The sequence below is a fragment of the Schistocerca piceifrons genome, chromosome 5 (genome assembly GCF_021461385.2).
Source record: "Schistocerca piceifrons isolate TAMUIC-IGC-003096 chromosome 5, iqSchPice1.1, whole genome shotgun sequence".
Taxonomy (NCBI): Eukaryota; Metazoa; Arthropoda; class Insecta; order Orthoptera; family Acrididae; genus Schistocerca; species Schistocerca piceifrons.
In genome coordinates, this window is record NC_060142.1 from 97,756,204 (window position 1) to 97,772,341 (window position 16,138).

Below are 16,138 nucleotides of genomic sequence, written 5' to 3' on the forward strand. Positions count from 1 at the left end.
GAATCCTGCAGGGCTATCGATTAATCCCTAAGAGTACGAGGAGGGTGGAAATCTCTTCTTAACAAGACGTTGCAAGGCGTTCCAGATACGCTCAATAACGTTCATGTCTTGGGGAGTTTGGTAGCGAGCGGAATAGTGTTCCTGGAGCCACTCTTTAGCAATCCTAGGTGTCGAATTGTCCTGCAAGAATTTCCCAAAACCGTCGGAATGCACAACGGACATGAACGAATGCAGGTGATCAGACAGGATGCTTACGTACGTGTCAGCTATCAGTCGTATCTAGACGTATCATGGGTCCCATTTAATTCCTGCCGGCCGCGGTGGCCGTGCGGTTCTAGCGCTGCAGTCCGGATCCGCAGGGCTGCTACGGTCGCAGGTTCGAATCCTGCCTCGGGCATGGATGTGTGTGATGTCCTTAGGTTAGTTAGGTTTAAGTAGTTCTAAGTTCTAGGGGACTGATGACCTAAGATGTTAAGTCCCATAGTGCTCCGAGCCATTTGAACCATTTAATTCCGCCGGCCTTAGTGGCCGAGCGGTTCTAGGCGCTACAGACTGGAACCGCGCGACCGCTACGGTAGCAGGTTCGAATCCGGCCTCCGGCATGGATGTGTTTGACGTCCTTAGGTTTAAGTAGTTCTAAGTTCTAGGGGACTGATGACCTCAGAAGTTAAGTCACATAGTACTCAGAACCTTTTAATTCTAACTGCACACGCCCCACGCTATTACACAGCCTCCACCAGCTTCAACAGTCCCCTGCTGACATGAAGAGTCCATGGATTCATGAGGTTGTCTCCACAGCCGTACACTTCCATAAAAAATGGATCTGAGCACTATGGGACATAACTTCTGAGGTCATCAGTCCCCTAGAACTTAGAACTACTTAAACCTAACTAAGGTATGGACATCACACACATCCATGCCCGAGGCAGGATTCGAACCTGCGCCGTAGCGGTCGCGCGGTTCCAGACTGTAGCGCCTAGAACCGCTCGGCCACACACTTCTATCATCTCGATACAATTTGTAACGAGACTCGACCGTCCAGGCAACATGTTTCCAGTGATGAACAGTCCAATGTCGGTTTTGACTGGCCCAGGCGCCGCGTAAATCTTTGTGTGGTGCAGTTATCAAGGGTACACGAACGGGCCTTCGGCTCCAAAAGCCCATATCGATAATGTTCGGTTGAATAGTTCTCATGCTGACACTTGTTGACGGACCAGCACTAGAAGCTGCAGCAATTTGCCGAAGGGATGCACTTCTGTCACGTTGGACGATCCTCTTTAGTCGTCGTTGGTCGCCGTCTTGTAGGACGTTTTTCCGGACGCAGCGATGTCGGAGATTTGATGTTTTACCATATTATTGTCCGCCCCCGGTAGCTGAGTGGTCAGCGCGAGAGACTGTCAATCCCAAGGGCCCGGTTTCGATTCCCGGCTGGGTTGGAGATTTTCTCCCCTCAGGATCTGGGTGTTGTGTTGTCCTAATCATCATCATTGCATCCCCATCGACGCGCAAGTCGCCGAAATGGCGTCAAATCGAAAGACTTGCACCAGGCGAACCGTCTACCCGACGGGAGGCCCTCGTCACACGACATTATTATTATTATCATATTATTGATATTCGCGGTCCACCCGTGAAGTGGTCGTATGGGAAAATCCCCACTTCATCGCTACCTCGGAGATGTGTCCCATCGCTTGTGCGCCGACAGTAACACCTCGTTCAGGCTCACTTAAATTTTGATGACCTACCATTGAAACAGCGGTAACCGATCTAAAAACTGCGCCAGGCACTTGTTGCCTTATATAGTCGTTGCCGATGCCAGCGCCGAATTCTGATTGTTTAGATATCTCTGTATTTGTAATATGTATGTCTATACCAATTTCTTTGGCACTTAAGTGTGAAATGTAGACAGACAATGGAAAGAGACGCATTTCTGTAGAAGAGAAATTTGTTAACAATGAATATAGATTTAAGTATTTGGAAAACGTTTCTGAAGGTATTTGTCTGGAGTGTAACCGTACATGGAAGCGAAGCATTGACAACAAGGATTTTAGACAAAATGAGAGCAGAAGCTTTCGATATGTGGTGCCAGAGAAGAATGTTGAAGTTTAGATGGGACGATCACGCAACTAATGACGAAATACTGAATATAATTGGGGAGACAAAAAATTTTTGGCACACCCTAACCATAAGAAGGGATCGATTAATAGGACAGTTTCTGAGACATCATAGAGGGAGACCAATAGACGAATACAGTAAGCAGGCTGAGAAAGATGTAGGTGACAGCAGTTATTCGGAAATGAAGAGGATCGCACAGGATGGAGCAGAATGGAGAGCTGCTTCAAACGACTCGTCGGACTGAAAACCACAACAAAATTCCTGCACTACGTGTCACAGAGTGATATACTTTTCTAGATACATTCACCGGCAAATGTGGTAGTGTTTGAAACATTTGTATCGAATAGAGTTATTAACAAAAAAGTAAAAAATCCAAACGTCCTGCATGATGTGGCAGTTTTTCAGCATCTCATTGTTTTTATAACGTCCTTTGGCCAGAAAGATGTATTGAAGGATGGTATAATCTTGATGGTACATTCAGCAGGATACGTGGATGCTATGTGGATGTTATTAGTACGAAGTAATAAATTAAGGCGGAAGGCAGCATGCAGCAGTTTTACTGAATGGGCAGAAAAAAATGCAGTAAGTGATAATTTCTTGTCCCTTTCATTACTTTGCGGGGGATGTCAGAGAGAAAAAGTTTCCTAAATGTTTAAAATTATGTGTAATTTATATATATATATCAATATAAGGGAAGGAAACATTCCACGTGGGAAAAATTATATATAAAAACAAAGATGAGGTGACTTACCGAACAAAAGCGCTGGCAGGTCGATAGACACGCAAACAAACACAAACATACACACAAAAATTCAAGCTTTCGCAACAAACTGTTGCCTCATCAGGAAAGAGGGAAGGAGAGGGGAAGACGAAAGGAAGTGGGTTTTAAGGGAGAGGGTAAGGAGTCATTCCAATCCCGGGAGCGGAAAGACTTACCTTAGGGGGAAAAAAGGACAGGTATACACTCGCACACACGCACATATCCATCCACACATACAGACACAAGCAGACATATTTAAAGACAAAGAGTTTGGGCAGAGATGTCAGTCGAGGCAGAAGTGTAGAGGCAAAGAAGTTGTTGAAAGACAGGTGAGGTATGAGTGGCGGCAACTTGAAATTAGCGGAGATTGAGGCCTGGCGGATGACGAGAAGAGAGGATATACTGAAGGGCAAGTTCCCATCTCCGGAGTTCGGATAGGTTGGTGTTGGTGGGAAGTATCCAGATAACCCGGACGGTGTAACACTGTGCCAAGATGTGCTGGCTGTGCACCAAGGCATGTTTAGCCACAGGGTGATCCTCATTACCAACAAACACTGTCTGCCTGTGTCCATTCATGCGAATGGACAGTTTGTTGCTGGTCATTCCCACATAGAATGCATCACAGTGTAGGCAGGTCAGTTGGTAAATCACGTGGGTGCTGCCACACGTGGCTCTGCCTCTGATCGTGTACACCTTCCGGGTTACAGGACTGGAGTAGGTGGTGGTGGGAGGGTGCATGGGACAGGTTTTGCATCGGGGGCGGTTACAAGGATAGGAGCCAGAGGATAGGGAAGGTGGTTTGGGGATTTCATAGGGATGAACTAACAGGTTACGAAGGTTAGGTGGACGGCGGAAAGACACTCTTGGCGGAGTGGGGAGGATTTCATGAAGGATGGATCTCATTTCAGGGCAGGATTTGAGGAAGTCGTATCCCTGCTGGAGAGCCACATTCAGAGTCTGGTCCAGTCCCGGAAAGTATCCTGTCACAAGTGGGGCACTTTTGTGGTTCTTCTGTGGGGGATTCTGGGTTTGAGGGGATGAGGAAGTGGCTCTGGTTATTTGCTTCTGTACCAGGTCGGGAGGGTAGTTGCGGGATGCGAAAGCTGTTTTCAGGTTGTTGGTGTAATGATTCAGGGATTCCGGACTGGAGCAGATTCGTTTGCCACGAAGACCTAGGCTGTAGGGAAGGGACCATTTGATGTGGAATGGGTGGCAGCTGTCATAATGGAGGTACTGTTGCTTGTTGGTGGGTTTGACGTGGACGGACGTGTGAAGTTGGCCATTGGACAGGTGGAGGTCAACGTCAAGGAAAGTGGCATGGGATTTGGAGTAGGACCAGGTGAAACTGATGGAACCAAAGGAGTTGAGGTTGGAGAGGAAATTCTGGAGTTCTTCTTCACTGTGAGTCCACATCATGAAGATGTCATCAATAAATCTGTACCAAACTTTGGGTTGGCAGACTTGGGTAACCAAGAAGGCTTCCTCTAAGCGACCCATGAATAGGTTGGCGTACGAGGGGGCCATCCTGGTGCCCATGGCTGTTCCCTTTAATTGTTGGTATGTCTGGCCCTCAAAAGTGAAGAAGTTGTGGGTCAGGATGAAGCTGGCTAAGGTGATGAGGAAAGAGGTTTTAGGTAGGGTGGCAGGTGATCGGCGTGAAAGGAAATGCTCCATCGCAGCGAGGACCTGGACGTGCGGAATATTTGTGTATAAGGACGTGGCATCAATGGTTACAAGGATGGTTTCCGGGGGTAACAGATTGGGTAAGGATTCCAGGCGTTCAAGGAAGTGGTTGGTGTCCTTGATGAAGGATGGGAGACTGCATGTAATGGGTTGAAGGTGTTGATCTACGTAGGCAGAGATACGTTCTGTGGGGGCTTGGTAACCAGCTACAATGGGGCGGCCGGGATGATTGGGTTTGTGGATTTTAGGAAGAAGGTAGAAGGTAGGGGTGCGGGGTGTCGGTGGGGTGAGGAGGTTGATGGGGTCAGGTGAAAGGTTTTGCAGGGGGCCTAAGGTTCTGAGGATTCCTTGAAGCTCCGCCTGGACATCGGGAATGGGGTTACCTTGGCAAAAATGTGGTGTTGTCTGAAAGCTGACGCAGTCCCTCAGCCACATACTCCCGACGATCAAGTACCACGGTCGTGGAACCCTTGTCCGCCAGAAGAATGACGATGGATTGGTCAGCCTTCAGGCCAAGGTAACCCCATTCCCGATGTCCAGTCCTGTAACCCGGAAGGTGTACACGATCAGAGGCAGAGCCACGTGTGAAAGCACCCACGTGATTTACCAACTGACCCGCCTACACTGTGATGCATTCTATGTGGGAATGACCAGCAACAAACTGTCCATTCGCATGAATGGATACAGGCAGACAGTGTTTGTTGGTAATGAGGATCACCCTGTGGCTAAACATGCCTTGGTGCACAGCCAGCACATCTTGGCACAGTGTTACACCGTCCGGGTTATCTGGATACTTCCCACCAACACCAACCTATCCGAACTCCGGAGATGGGAACTTGCCCTTCAGTATATCCTCTCTTCTCGTCATCCGCCAGCCCTCAATCTCCGCTAATTTCAAGTTGCCGCCACTCATACCTCACCTGTCTTTCAACAACTTCTTTGCCTCTACACTTCTGCCTCAACTGACATCTCTGCCCAAACTCTTTGTCTTTAAATATGTCTGCTTGTGTCTGTATGTGTGGATGGATATGTGCGTGTGTGCGAGTGTATACCTGTCCTTTTTTCCCCCTAAGGTAAGTCTTTCCGCTCCCGGGATTGGAATGACTCCTTACCCTCTCCCTTAAAACCCACTTCCTTTCGTCTTCCCCTCTCCTTCCCTCTTTCCTGATGAGGCAACAGTTTTTTGCGAAAGCTTGAATTTTGTGTGTATGTTTGTGTTTGTTTGTGTGTCTATCGACCTGCCAGCGCTTTTGTTCGGTAAGTCACCTCATCTTTGTTTATATATATATATATGTATGCGTTTCGCAATGGGTATCTTCTAGTCCAAGTTCTTTGCTCTCTATATTACGCTGCTCCAAAAATATGGAAAGCCACGAGCTTTCAACAGAGGAGCTCCACTGTCAGAGGAATCAGGAAAGCCTCTACTTCTGCAGGATGTACGTTTAAACTACAATATGAAATCAATTGAGTTACAATTTTGTCAGTTCTCTGTCAGTATAGTATAGAAAAGAAACACGCAAGAATACGCAACTGAACAGTTAGTACCGTGAAATATCTAAACAAGTGCATCATATTCCACAATAAATAATTATCACAGCACGACATTTTAGCGAGTTCACGCATATTCGACGTTAAACAAATAGATACATAGAAGTCCGTGGGGAAGTGGTACGTGTTTTATAACTGTATTAAAATAATCACGTAATTGCAAGGTTCCTTAAAGGAATGCGACAGTACAGATCAACAGTAAGCCTGTAAATAATGGTGGTAAAATATTATGTCAATGCGTCACTAAATTTTCACTTTAAACAACTACCCCAACCCACTAAAGACATAAGATAGGTATGTAACAAAACCCGAAGAGTAGTTCTGTGAGGGTAACCAGATAGCATCCATTGACACTTATGCTAACGCGCATGTATATTGTCCAAATATACAGGGTGCATCTGAAATTAAATTAGAAAATGGGAGGGCTGGTAGCGCGGGTCACAACGAGCTGCCTACGAGGTGCATTCAAGTTCTAAGGCCTCCGATTTTTTTTCTCCGGACTGGAAAGAGATAGAAACATGCGCATTGTTTTAAAATGAGGCTGCGTTCATTGTCAATACGTCCCAAAGATGGCAGCACCGTACGGCAGATGTAATTTTACCACCAGCGGCGAGAATGAGAACTGTTTTAAATACTTAAATGGCGACGTTTTCCTTATTTGAACAGCGTGCAATCATTCGTTTCCTGAATTTGCGTGGTGTGAAACCAATTGAAATTCATGGACAGTTGAAGGAGACATGTGGTGATGGAGTTATGGATGTGTCGAAAGTGCGTTCGTGGATGCGACAGTTTAATGTAGGCAGAACATCGTGTGACAACAAACCGAAACAACCTCGGACTTGCACAATCCGGTCTGACGACATGATCGAGAAAGTGGAGAGAATTTTTTTGGGGGATCGTCGAATGACTGTTGAACAGATCGCCTCAAGAGTTGGCATTTCTGTGGGTTCTGTGCACACAGTCCTTCACGATGACCTGAAAATGCGAAAAGTGTCATGCAGGTGGGTGCCACGAATGCTGACGGACGACCACATGGCTGCCCGTGTGGCATGTTGCCAAGCAATGTTGCCGCGCAACGACAGCATGAATGGGACTTTCTTTTCGTCGGTTGTGACAATGGATGAGACGTGGATGCCATTTTTCAATCCAGAAACAAAGCGCCAGTCAGCTCAATGGAAGCACACAGATTCACCGCCACCAAAAAAATTTCGGGTAACCGCCAGTGCTGAAAAAATGATGGTGTCCATGTTCTGGGACAGCGAGGGTGTAAACCTTACCCATTGCGTTCCAAAGGGCACTAGGGTAACAGGTGCATCCTACGAAAATGTTTTGAAGAACAAATTCCTTCCTGCACTGCAACAAAAACGTCCGGGAAGGGCTGTGCATGTGCTGTTTCACCGACACAACGCACCCGCACATCGAGCTAACGTTACGCAACAGTTTCTTCGTGATAACAACTTTGAAGTGATTCCTCATGCTCTCTACTCACCCGACATGGCTCCTAGTGACTTTTGGCTTTTTCCAACAATGAAAGACACTATCCATGGCCGCACATTCACCAGCCGTGCTCTATTGCCTCAGCGATTTTCCAGTGATGAAAACAGACTCCTAAAGAAGCCTTCGCCGCTGCCATTGGAATCATGGCGTCAGCGTTGTGAAAAATGTGTACGTCTGCAGGGCGATTACGTCGAGAAGTAACGCCAGTTTCGCGATTTCGGGTGAGTAGTTAATTAGAAAAAAAAATCGGAGGCCTTAGGACTTGAATGCACCTCGTATATCCGTATCCCCTAGCGTACCGCACTAGGCGTCGTTGAACAGCGTCGCGCACAGCAAAGAGGATAGGCACACAACATGTCATCCGATCCATCATGGTAGCAGGTCTGCAGGGCAACGATTTCAATGTATTTGTGACATCAACGTAGAAGAGGTGTCATGCTGAAGTTTTACGACCTTTGATTGTTGACACTGTAGTCGACATACGAGGGCCGTTCAGAAAGTAACCTCTGGTTGATTTAAAAAAATACACCAAGTTAAATAAAAATATTTTAATATATACGTCTTACAACTACATCTTTGCACTATTTTTCTACATAGTCTTCATAGCGATTGAGGCACTTATCGTATCTCTTCACAAGCTTTGAAATTCCTTCTGCATAAAAATCACCCGCTTGTGCCTGGAGCCAGCCTGTGACCGCATCTTTGAGCTCTTTATCGTCATCAAACCGCTGTGACCCGAGCCATTTCTTCAAATGCATGAAGAGGTGATAATCACTTGGCGCCAGGTCTGGGCTGTAAGGTGGATGGTTGATAACATCCCACTTGAAGGACTCAAGAAGGGCCGTTGTTCTGCGAGCAGAGTGAGGACGGGCGCTATCATGCAAAAAAACGATACCGGAAGTCAGCATACCACGGCGTTTGTTCTGTATAGCCCGTCGTAACTTTTTTATTGTTTCACAGTACACGTCTTGATTAATGGTCGTACCACGTTCCATGAATTCAACCAACAACATCCCTTTGGCATCCCAAAACACCGTTGCCATCAGTTTTCTGGCAGAAAAATCTTGCGAGGCTTTTCTTGGTTTGGTAGGCGAATTTGAATGTGCCCACATCTTTGATTGTTCTTTTGTCTCAGGGTTCACGTACTTAATCCAGGTTTCGTCACCGGTCACGATTCTGTTTAACAATGGTTCTCCTTCGTCCTCATAACGTGACAGAAAGTCTAATGCAGAGGCCATTCTTTGAGTTTTGTGGTGGTCGGTAAGAATTTTGGGCACCCATCGTGCACAGAACTTACGGTAACCCAATCTTGCTGTCACTATCTCGTACAAGAGAGTCTTAGAAATCTGTGGAAAACCAGTAGACAACTCCGACATTGAGAAACGTCGATTTTCACAAACTTTTGCATCAACTGTCTGAACGAGTTCGTCAGTCACCAATGATGGTCTACCACTCCTCTCTTCATCATGAACGTTTTCTCGTCCACTTTTAAATAAACGTACCCATTCATGGACAACTCCTTCACTCATAACTCTTGGTCTGTACACGGCACAAAGCTCACGATGAATAGCTGCTGCAGAATATCCTTTGGCTGTAAAAAACCTTATGACAGCACGCACTTCACATTTGGCGGGGTTTTCTATTGCAGCACACATTTCAAACTGCCACAAAAACTAAACTAGCGCAGGTACGACGTTCACTCGACTACGGCTTGATGCCGACTGACCTGTTGAGTGCGTGAAAGCACAGATGGCGTCGCTACTCCCCCCACAACCCGCACTGTGACCAATCGGAGGTTACTTTCTGAACCGCCCTCGTAGTTGCGGATATTCCAGGCGGGACAACACTACGGGGTTTTCCGCCTCTTACTTGGACAAGAATGAGTTGCTTTTATCTGCGCAAATGGCTGTTTAATAGGTGCTGCATAGACGTTAGCACTTGCACTGCACTGCAATGTCTAGTTCGGCCTGCGTCAGCTTGTCATCTCAAAGGGAAAGCTTTTCTGTTAGTTACTGTGTGGAGCGGATAGGAAATTGAGCCCCATTTTTTGGATGAAAGGGCAGAGATGCACTGTGCTTACGGGGCGGCGGATGGAAATCCACACGCTGCCCAAGGTTCGACGATTTCCGAAACGTCGAGTGCCACATCCACGCGCATTTACTGCCATTCACAGATCACCACGAGAGACGGGTTCACTTGAGGTACGTTTTCCACTGGTACGTTCTCGTAACGGCACACGTGTATTTAAGGTCTACTTCGAAACCCAGTGTATTCATTTTGTGTTGGGGGTGCCAATTCCTGACGGACGCGGTCGTCAACGCATATTGCGTACAGCAGGCCTGAAAAGGAGGAGTTAGCACTTCTGGAAAACGCACAGTCGACAATCAGTGGCATGTTGCACGCCAGATGAGTGTAAGCCATTGCGTAGTTAGACGTGTGTGGCACCATTTGCACCCAGACCGCCTGCGGAAGATTCACGCACTTAACCCAGACGATTTTCCACGTCGAATTGTATTCTGCCAATGATTTTTGCAAAGGTGTGCCAGTCAACCGCACTTTCCGAACAGTGCAGTTTCTACGGATGAGGCGTCCTTTGCACGAGAGGGTATGTTCGACAGCCACATTCAGTACTTGTGGGCGCGGGAAAATCCGCACACCGTCTTTGTTCGTGGTCACAAAGATCGCTTCGTTGTCAACATTTGCGCCGGCTTGGCGATACTCTGGCCGGTCCATACGCGTTACCTCGCTGACTGAACACACATGCTGCGCGAATACATTCTGATGAAACCTTTGGCAAAAACTGGCTAGGGTGCAGTAGGCCGGTGGCATGGAATGCACAGTCCCCCAACTCGACGCCCATTGATTTTTTCTTCTGAGGTCACCTGAAAATTACTGCCTAGGAAACACTCATTGAAACTGATGATGAGCATACAGCACGCCTTACGGTAGCCTCCGATGCCATTTCCATTTTTCCAGGAGTGTTTGAAAGAGTGCGACAGTCACTCCAGCGTCGTTGTGCGGTATGCATTCGAGCAGGAGGGCGTAATCTCAACCACTTTTTGGTACTGTTTTCATATAAGGGTAATGAAACTTCGTCTCACTTCTCCTTTAGCTTGTTGCCACAAACACACTGAAAAAGTTGCCCTACAAACCCGTTATACTGACGGCTCGGGTAACGTGTTGTATGTAAACGTAGGCTTCCGCGGTCGTTGTCACGATCAATAAATTCTGTCTGGGTTTGAGGTCGCATTGTCATACCTAAAATTCCGACGTTTCGGTGACTGCTGCAAGGCGCCTTCCTCAGGGTGTATTGCTAACACCCTGACGAAGGCGCCTTGCAACAGTCGCCGAAACGTCGGAATTTTACAGATGACAATGCGGCCTCAAACCCAGACAGAATTTTATTGAACATGTTGTATGTCTACCCTCTTGCTGGCACGCTGTCACACACCGCCTGCCCACAACCAAAGCCAGCACGCTATAACTTGCAGCTATCACACACTTTGGCCACAAGCAACGGAAGGTAGCATCCTAAATATCTGGACAGAAAGAGAGGAAGAATTGACTATCTTTGACACACTCCTGGTGCCTCACCTAAATGAGTAACACCCACGGTATCAAATGCACACACTGGAGAGAGCGCGAGTCCTCTGTCCTCTGTCTCTGTCACACAAGCCACGAACCGTCAATCATTCGCTCACATGCGGTACATGGAGGATAATAAGAGGCAGCCTGGAGAGCCACACTGATAACGAGACGCAGCCCACACGAAACCCAGCGTCAGCAAGCTGCAGCTACCCAAAATGCACAGTGTACTACTGACCATTCTATTTTATTACTCCTTTTTTTTCAGAAGTCCCAAGGAAATTGTCAGTAACAGGTCGTCACTGAAATCATGACATCATAAGGGTGCAATCGTATATTGGTATGGTGTTCATTCTTTTTCTAGAAACTGCTTCCACAGCCACGAAATTGATGGGTTACTATGATTTTTGCACCGAGCTGGTATGCAATGTACCATGCACACATAAGAGAACAAGAAACACAGTAGTGTTTTTCTACATGATCGCTGCAAAACAGTAGTTACTATAAAATAGCTAGGAGCAACCGATCTAAAAATAGGAAGTAGATGTCAGTCCGTGAGAAATGTAATCACCCACGAAAGAAGTCAGCTACAAAACACCTATTAGACCCATTTTACTTTACGAGTATTTACTCATCAGCTTGAGGACCTCACCAGGTTGGACTAGTAAAAGATAGGAGCTTATAGTAGTCGGATCACAAAACTTTTATAGGAATAGTCAACAATCACAGCGGTAAGCTCTTGTAGTTGCATGACTGGGTGTTGTGCGATGTCCTTAGGTTAGTTAGGTTTAAGTAGTTCTAAGTTCTAGGGGACTGATGACCATAGCTGTTAAGTCCCATAGTGCTCAGAGCCATTTGAACCATTTTTTACTTGTAGTTGCTATGAGAGATGTGTTATGCGTTATGGGGAGACATTAATAGCTGAGAAAAAAGTCCAACGGTGTATAGTGCAGGCGATGTTTTAATTTCTCGCATACGCGCTAGGGAAACGAACACAACAGAAAAATACGGATGTTAACCAACTGCTATACTTTCCATGCTAATAGACAAGGATGTACTGTATCGTACTCTCTACCTCATTCTATGAGTGGCATGTAACGAATATGATTTTCTCGACTCAGTCTGTGTATGGACACTGGGAAAGCTCTCTCAGAAAGCGGTTAAATTCTGAATGCTGTTTAGGTTAGTTGTTAGGTTAGTGTTGTTTAACGTCCCGTCGACAACGAGGTCATTAGAGACGGAGCACAAGCTCGGGTTCGGGAAGGATGGGGAAGGAAATTGACCTTGCCCTTTCAAAGGAACCATCCCGGCATTTGCCTGAAACAATTTAGGGAAATCACAAATGCTGTTTAAATTCGTAGAAAAACATATACAGATGATACAGTGCAGAATCAGGTAAACAAAGGGGATGAGTTGACACAGTATATTGGTAGAGGGGTGAGGGATTAGATATACTCTAATCTAGTCGAAATATGAAGTGAAGTCGTTACCATACTAAGCAGAGTACAATCAACAGTGTAGTGGCCATCATACTTTCATCGTTGCCCTGGAGTTCTACAAGAACCTACCCGCACCTGTATTCTCACCTTTGAAAACATTAAATTTCTCGTAGTCATCATACAAAGATGCTTATGGTAATTACAGACACATACGGACATTATATTTTTAATAGATCTTTGCTTTCAATAGAGTCAAATGTAAATCCTTATCAAGACTGCTACAAAACACAGTTGCTTACGGAATATATGTTTACCTTTTTTTTAGGTCACATTGTAGTAGGGTTGCAGCACTACTAGGTTGTAGCGGTCGAAGCATGCATCTTGCTACTCCATAGATCTTAAGAAAAAAATACACTGTGAAACTGTACTGTTATTCTACAGGTCTTTTGAAGGCTGACTTCAGCGAAGGCTATATCTAAAACAACATACAATGTTCCGGCGTAAAGTCAAACGCCAGCGCACGAGCCTTGAACTTAACAGCAGAGAGGGCTCTGAAGAAGACGTCAGACAATTGCACGCCGACCGACCCCTGTCCAGGACGACAACGCAACGACAGTGCCCTCTGCACGAAGAGGACATAAGCGCCACACCGCCAGGCCGCGGTCCAGTTCTGTGGGTTCCACGAGAAGCTTCAAGACCAGCTATCTAGATAGAAGCATTCACTGTATTACTTCTCTTGTATTACGAATTGTGTATGCTGAAAATATTTCTTGTTTGTCTGTCGCCCTTTGCTCGTGACACAACTGTATTTCTCAAAGTTACGTATTGTGTGGTGTCACCGCCAGACACTACACTTGCTAGGTGGTAGCCTTTAAATCAGCCCCGGTCCGGTAGTATACGTCGGACCCACATGTCGCCACTATCAGTGATTGCAGACCGAGCGCCGCCACACGGCAGGTCTAGAGAGACGTCTTAGCACTCGCCCCAGTTGCACAGCTGACTTTGCTAGCGATGGTTCACTGACAAATTACGCTCTCATTTGCCGAGACGATAGTCAGCATAGCCTTCAGCTATGTCATTTGCTACGACCTAGCAAGGCGCCATTATCATTTGCTATTTATCTTGTGATGCATGTACCGTCAGACCGATGTTCACCAATTATGGATTAAAGTTAAGTATTCCAGAAGCTACGTACCTTTTTTGCTAGTCTCAATTCCTTGTCCTGTTCCAGACCTCACGCCAGCCTGCGTGAGCTTAAACGCGTGCCTTTCGGCTTCCTGTCATAGTGGATTGGCTGTCTTGCAAGTCCACAACATATTGTCATTTATTTTCTGTAATAAAAACTGATTAATACGATTTGCTTGAATTATTGTCTAGCGATCTGAGAAAAAGGTTTCCTCATATACTTTTGCCTACAGTTTGCGAGTTGGAAGGTAGTAATATTCCATGTCCTTTCTCCTGTACAAGGTTTCCCCTCCAATCAGTCACATCGCGAAAGGAATGATTCTGGTTGAGCGATGACATACACTGAACTCTAACTTTACCCATGCTATTGGGACCATGTTACAATACTTTAATTTCCTGTAACCTTCACCAACAATATCTGTGTGAGGTGGACATTTTACTCTGATGATTACTATGTGGTGGGGAGAGAAACTGATAGTTAAGGCGCTGTAACCTTGCAAATCAATTCCAGCTGTGATACGAGTTTTGTCAAGCCTTTGTGCTGCCTTTGCCTAAACATATGTTGGACATGTAATAGTATATCACGCAATATTTCTTTTGTTTTCAGGTCTCCAATCAAGTTTTTTCAGTGGGATGCGGAAGGGTGCTGCCTCATTTTGAATCTGTCATGTTACGATTAATTAACAAAGTCCACGATTGAAACAAAGTTTACTTATCTAAAATATGCCACTTACGTAGAATATGGTACATATGTTGTCTGTCTTAATTATTTAGTCCAAGTTTATATGTGCAAAATTAAAAACATAGGCAGACAATGCATAGTTAATAGCCTTTTTTGGTTTTGAGTGTCTTGTAGGGATACTTTTATAGGTAAATTTCCTTGGGTCATTGTTATGATAACAGTAACTTAACTGCAGAGCAAAATTCCCTATTCAAGGAAATGGTTTAATTCTGCTCAAAACATTGTGTACCTTAGTTATTATCCCTCACCTTTAACAAGGTCCTGGCCTGAGAAAAATGCGTTTCCAAATCCTTAATGTAACACTTATATATTACACCTATGCTGTATGTCTTGTAGTCTACATTACACTTGTCAGACCTAATTTTTCAGTGGAGTGATTACATGTTTCATATATCTGTGAGTACTCTTTCTTAGCAAACTACTGGTCTTTGGTATTGGTATGCACAATCAACAAACATTACATTAAAAAGTACTCTTCTGTACTCTTCTACAGCATATTCGCCCCATCCTGATACTGAAATGCAGATTCCGTAAGAAGAATAGCCGTATTCCAGCAGTGCAATGGAACCGGATGCGTAAAACAGGTTTTCACACAGTTTACAAGCAAATAATTAAAACTAAAGATGGGGGGATCATAATTTATAGCATTTTTCGGCCCTGAGTGTCAGCAACTTGTACTTCTGCACAAGAAAATTATCGTGTGTTCTTATTGTCGCAGTAGACAAATTGCAGGGTGAGTGTGCTGCTACAAATAACATGTTTTATGCCCCGAAGCGGTCAGTCTTAATTAGGTAATATTGAGATTTTTCATGGTACTCTCCCAGGCAGTCGATCAATTACAATGCCTTTCTTTCGAAGTCAGTTAGTTTCGCTTTGTAGCAAGGCCGAATTTATTTGTTTCAATAAAGTGCTGCCGTAATTGTTAAACGACCGGAAACTGACGGACACTTGCTACCTGTCAGATATCTAAACGGTATGTGCAGCATCTTTGACGGAATGAAACTTCCCTTCATAAATAAGAAAAGAGTCAGTGTGAAGTAGGGCAACATGGCTGGTCGTCCAGGTCTCACGGTTGAGCAGATGTCAGCACGGGTAACTTATACTGAAGAAGCGCATGTACACAGTATTTAAAATGATTTTGATTATGATTCGAAACAAGGCTCCACACGGAGCTCTAATAAATCAGAGGGCAGTGATATATACAGAATGGGGAAGACACGTGATGTATGTGAGTTTCACAGAGGGCAGATTGTGATGGTGCGGAGCTTCAGCACAAGCATTTGGAAACTGTGCAACTTGTCGATGCACATGATAAAAGGCGTCGTAATTCTGGAATAGAATGCTTCCATATTAAATGTACTGCGGTACGTAGATTGAAGCTCCTGATGGACCAAAGGAGGAAGTAGTCCCTAATAATAATGGGAGTCCTAGAAGGCGTGCAAAACAGCTTTTTCATCAGTCGAATTCTGATCCTTTTTCATAAATATTAAGATGTGGCATGTGTCATTTTCCGTCGTATGTTTGACGCTTGTTTACTGACGAATCTGTTCTCAAACATTTGCAAAAATGCAATGAAACTGAGGTGCG